The sequence below is a fragment of the Colobus angolensis genome, unplaced genomic scaffold (genome assembly GCF_000951035.1).
Source record: "Colobus angolensis palliatus isolate OR3802 unplaced genomic scaffold, Cang.pa_1.0 Scaffold299, whole genome shotgun sequence".
Taxonomy (NCBI): domain Eukaryota; kingdom Metazoa; phylum Chordata; class Mammalia; order Primates; family Cercopithecidae; genus Colobus; species Colobus angolensis.
This window is the reverse complement of record NW_012116254.1, coordinates 2355480-2361479: the sequence shown is the minus strand read 5'-3', so window position 1 is coordinate 2361479 and position 6000 is coordinate 2355480.

The following is a 6000-nucleotide window of genomic DNA, read 5'->3' as shown; positions in this document are numbered from 1 at the left end:
CTCCAGCCCCAGTGTTTCTGAGTATTAGGTCTGAAGGGGCCTTAGGGACCTGCGCTTTTTAACTACACCCAAGTGATTCTGATTGAGTTGGTTCTTGGGCCACACTTTCAAAAAGCAAAACAAAACAACAGCACACTCGTTAATATTTAAGTTTAAGAAAAATGGCACTTCAGAAACAAACTAAAATTGTGGCTTCTACATTCAGTTTCTAAATAAAACCCCAGATGAATTCATAGTTTATTGTGTTATTTCTGCTCTGCCCTGGTTAAGTTAAAGATAAAAGCGACAACACTACAAAACACACACACCCCAACCATCCTGTTAGCCTAACTCTCCAAGATGAAATTAAAACAACCCAATAGTGTTCAAGTCAGTAAGTCTATTCTTGCAAAAGAAAGATTCTAAAACTTGAGGTGTTTGGAAGTATACTCCTAGAGATGTTAATATGTGGACACACACACACACACACACACACACACACACACACACACACACACACAGCCTTCTCTGGTAAAAGAAGGATAAGTGATTCATTAAAAGCACACTGGCATTAAAGTCTTTGAGAAGCCAATGGTATGAAAGATGTTTAACTTTATTTGGCTTAATGTACCTGGATCTCCTTGGATCATATGACTTTTTCTTTTTTTTTTTTTTTTTTTTTTTTTGAGGCGGAGTCTCGCTCTGTCGCCCGGCCTGGAGTGCAGTGGCCGGATCTCAGCTCACTGCAAGCTCCACCTCCTGGGTTTACGCCATTCTCCTGCCTCAGCCTCCGGAGTAGCTGGGACTACAGGCGCCCGCCACCTCGCCCAGCTAGTTTTTTTTGTATTTTTAGTAGAGACGGGGTTTCACCGTGTTAGCCAGGATGGTCTCAATCTCCTGACCTCGTGATCCGCCCGTCTCGGCCTCCCAAAGTGCTGGGATTACAGGCTTGAGCCACCACGCCCGGCGACTTTTTCTTATTTAAAATTTTTTCTTTTGGATATATATTTATTAAGATCCTTGACTGATGAGTTACAGAAATACTACCTTAGAGCTAGAGGAATGAGAACTAAAGATTTTTCTAGATTCTGAAAAACAATCCCATATGCAAAAAAGAATAGTATTTTCAATAAATAGTGCTTGGACAACTGAATATCCACTTGCAGAAGACTGAGGACTCTACTACCATACACAAAAATTAACTCAAAGTGGATCAGAGACCTAAATATAAGAACTAAAGCTATGAAACTTTCAGAAGAAGAGTTTTGTCTCCTCCCTAGCCTTGGCCCTTAGAAAACTCAGACAGTTTCGTCTCTCCATGGAAGCACATCCAGCATCCTTTTATTCTTCTTGGATAACAGTCTCAGAACCAGGAGTTCAAATAGTGAATCAAGCAGCAAGGATATCCTGTGCTCAGTAATGTGTTTGGTCTCCAAAGTATGGAGGTCTTTGACCTTAGAGTTTCCCACCTTGCTGAGCAAATAAAACCCTTCACCCAGGTGACAGGTGATACGGGATAACATAAAATTAAATGTTGGAGTATATGGTCAAGATTAAATTTTATGTAAAAATTAGAGTTTTCTTAAAGAATACAGAAGCTACTAAGACATTCATAAGGGAGGCAAACTGAGGTTTTTCGGGTGTGAAAGTCACAGACAATATGTCCCTCAAGTTATGCCAAATCGTATTTCCATTCTTTTCTCCCAGTGTCAACAGTAAGTGTGGTTCCCACGAGCTCCTCTCTGGGCCATTTGGGCGACTGTTGTGATGGTAAGGAGGGAGGGTGGGCATGGACCACAGAGGCCATGGAGCCAGCCGCAGGTCTGCTGCTGCTCTTGGCAGATGGTAGCCACCTGCCTTGACCCTACCCCCTCATCTCCAGTCCTCGTCAGGGCCTTCCTAGGATAAGGCCTTACAATGACTGGATTTGCAAGCTGCCCACTGACCCATGGCCACTCATACAATTGTGTCCTGAGCTTCTACATGAATTCTACTCAAATTCCTGTGCTAAGGCCCCCTCTCTCTACCTGCCTCCTTCAGTTCTTCAGACAGTCAGGAGAATTGGCCTTAAGTCACTTGCGATGCAGGTAAAAATGCAGATACCCCATCACTTACTGAATCCCATTATCTTGGGGTTCAGGGGAGGTGCTAGAATCTGCATTTTGGTTAAACATTACCTCACTTAGTACACACCTCCTGGAATCAGTTCCAGGTTTACAGGGATGCTGAAGTAGGGATCCATCTGTCAGTCAATATGTATCAAGCATTTGCTGCATGCCAGGCCTGGAGATGGGGCCATGAAGATACATAATCTGTCCCCTCAGAGGTTATAACATGGTGGGGAAGATGGGTTACTCAACAGGTTGTGGTGTGATGTGTTGGGCAGGAAGCCAAGTCATGGTGGTACTCCGCGCTCACACACGTTTGTGATTGGGTGAAATCCAGCTAAACATTGATTCAAAGAGCCCCCAGGGTGGTATGCAGGGATGGAGAAAAGTCCGGCTGCTCTTTCTGCCTTTCTCCAGTAGGGCGTTTCACGAGCTGATTATGAGTAGGGGTCTGTCTGGGTCTTTCCTTTGATCCAGCTGGAAAATCCACAAATATTTTGGTTGCTGGGTGCCATCCTGGTTTGTTCCAGTCCCTGCACCATGGAGCCTGGGTGTGCTGGGTCTTCAGGGTGGAAGGTGCACTTCCTTTGCTCCCTGGGATGCTTGTCAAGTGAGTACCTCACAAGTGAGGCTCTGTGTATATTGCGGTGCCGCGTTGCTCTCTCATGCTGTCATGAGTGAGGAAGGAGCTTGAAAGCAGAGAACTAGCCCAGGGGGGATCTTTGATGCTGCAGCCGTGGGAGAGCAGGCTCCAGTTGCCACCAGGAGCTCAGTGCAGGACCAGCTACGTAATTCATGGGGCCCAGTACAAAATGTAAATATGGGTCCACTTGTTCAGAAGCTATTAAGACTTGCGAGACACTGATGGGAGGACAGGTAACAACAGAGAAGGCAATGCCTCTTTTTTTGCTGGACATAATTTGGAGGACCTACTTTAGGATAACTGTGTCTGTCACTCACTCACTCATTCACTGCCCCTGGGGAGAGAGGCCCCAGTTAGGGGAATGTACAAAATTCATCCCTGTTCACAAGGAGCTCACAGTCTGTTCATGCTGAGAACCTGGGGCTAAGGCCAAGGAGCCACAGTGGGGCCTGGGAGAGCAGGAAGTCAGCCCCTGAAGGCGGCTTGTGGCCCAGCTCCAGCCACAGCCCAGAGTCCCTGTCCTGCCCTCCAGATTGTCACTTTAATCTTGTGTCCTGAGCTTTCCATCTTGCTGTAGGCTAGGGTTAGAAACTAGCTAAGCATCAGTGTCTCTCTGGAAGCTTAAAAACAAGAACGACACACAGATGAGCAGAATAGGATTCACAGGTCTTTAGAGGGGCCAAGAGCAGAGCTTACATTTGTCCAGATCCAGAGGTTAAGAACTGCATGGTTGCAGGCCTCCTCCGACCCCAGGGACAGAGACAATCTCCACTTGACAAAATCATGCTGCCTGGGGCTCCTCCCACTTGAGAGCTCTTCGGAGAATCTTCTCCCTGCAGCCCTGCATAGTGCAGCACAGCACCGAGTGCCCCCCACACCTTCTACTGAGGGGGCCCCCTGAGGAGCTTTGGAAAGCACCCAGGCCTGGGCTGCCCCTAAGATTCTGATAGAGCTGGTCTGGGCTGTTGCCTGGGCACCAGGGTTTGTAATGCTCTGCTGCCTGACTTGCCCACCTCCCCACCCCGTGACACCCCTTACAACTACTGCTCAGGCCATGCTGTAAGTGACAGGTGGATCCTAGTGACCCAGACTGACCCCTCCAGAAGCAAGTACTGGGGAAAGGATTGAGAGCTACCCCATCCCTGTCCTAGCCCAGCGCTGGCCCCACTGGGCAGTTCACAGAGGGGTGGAGCCTCACCCCACCACCAAAACTGCTAATTTTTTTTTTTTTTGCCCTCTTCCTGTTACAGTACCAGCTGGCCACTAGTACCTGCTCTCTACATGGCTCCATGTTCTGCTTTTCTCCACCTCCTTAACCCCTGACCGCAGATGTCTGCCTGCACAGGCCTCCCTGTATGCCTGTCTCAATGGAGCTGCTTTTCTACGCCCACTGCCTGCCCGCCGGCTTGCCCCCTTGCAACAACTGCTGTCATCAACATTCCCCCCAACTTCCACCTTCTGCCCTCATTCCAGGCCAGCCCTTAACCCCATCCTACCCGCTCATAGGGCACACCTGCTGCTTCTCACTGGGGCCATGCCTCTGACCTCTAGCCAGCTCTGTGGGTGCCCATGCTGCCTGACGGAGAGCAGCATGGTCAGAGGAACTCCGGACCATCCCCTGCTCCTCTTTTCTAGGGCAGAGGCACTCAGCAGGCTTCTAGGGCCAAAGCAAAACCTTGCTTTTGTGCTCAGCAAACTGAGCCGGATGTTACTGGTTAGTGGTTTTTTTTATCTAGTCTTCTTTGAGGTGCAGGGTGAGCCCCCAACAACAGTGAGAAAGAGACAGACTTCACTTGAGAGGATTCTCTGTGCTGTCTGTGCTCCTCCTGCCTCAGTGCCCAGTGCTTCTCACTGCATCCCATGGCAGGTCCAAACCCACCTGGGGACTGAGGATGGGGACTGGGGGTTAATGAAGGGCTGAAGAGTGACTCAAATTAGAAACAGTTGGGGCCCAAGAAATAGACAGCAGAGTTGTTTTCCCGCCCCAGCTGCATGTTAGAATCACCGCAGGAGCTTTAAAAAGTTACCTGTGCCCAGGCCCATTGCTGGCTTAATTGGCTTGAGGTAGGGCCTGGCATCAGAATCAGAGGATCCTAATCTAGCCAAGAGTAAGAACCTGTGCAATGATTGCTGGACTTGGATCTAGCCACATCTGTATAATCTGAGAGTTTGTTAGAAGCACAGATTTTTGGTTCCACCCAGATCTAGTGAATCCAAATCTTTGAGGCTGAGGCCCAGGGATTTGTGTTTTAATAAGCCTTACAGATGATTCTTAGATGCACAACCAGTGCATCTATTCTTAGATTTGCAACCAGTGAATTACAATATGCAATGAAAGGGAAATCAGTGGAGGCAGCATCCTATTTCTAAGTCTATCTCATAAAGTAGGGGCTCCTAGACCCACAGCATCAACATCTGTGGAGAATTTGTTAGAAAAGGAAATTCTCAGGCCCTGCCTCAGGTCTACTGACTGACAGTCTTGGAATAGGGCCCACTAACCTGTGTTAAATAAGGTCTCCAGGTGATTCCGATACATACTCGAGTTTGAGAACCAATCTACCATCGATCTACCTGCTCCTCACCTGAGAACATTACATAGTTTAAATGTCTGAATAACAAAGGCTCTGTAAGGAAAGGATGGTTGCAGAAGACTGTTTGCAAAAGAGGCTTGAAGTTATTGCTCATAAAATGCTAGAATGCTGAGGGCTAGATGCCATGCACCACTCTGAAAAGTTCTTTTCCTGAACCCTACACATGTGTTTTGGGAGGAGGCTACAGGCAGTAAGTTCTGGGGGCAAGTCAGTTGGCCTAGTTGAGAGCCTGTGTATCTGTTATAAGTACATTGTTGTGTGCGTGAAACGGTTTTCAAATTCCAGCCAATAGAGTCTACAGAATTTATTCTGTAGAGAGAATAGAAAAGCAGCTCCATTGAGACAGAGGGGTAGGAGGGTGTTTCAGTCAATTACTCAGTTGCTATTTCTCAGGGCTATTATGTGCCATCAATGGGCTAGTTCAATGAAGGAAAAGAAACTTGTGCATGTGTGCGTGTGCATGTATGTGTTCATATACGTGGCACACACTCTGCCCCACTCATTTAAAAAATTTCCCCGACAGTTGAGTTAATCATGTGCCTTGGTCCCCAGCATATCTTCATGGGCCCATGTAAGGCCCTTCTCTGGGATATACAGGTGTGTATGTCCTTTTATTTATTTTATTTATTCATTTATTCATTCTGAGATGAAGTTTCACTCTTGTCTGGGCTGGAGTCCA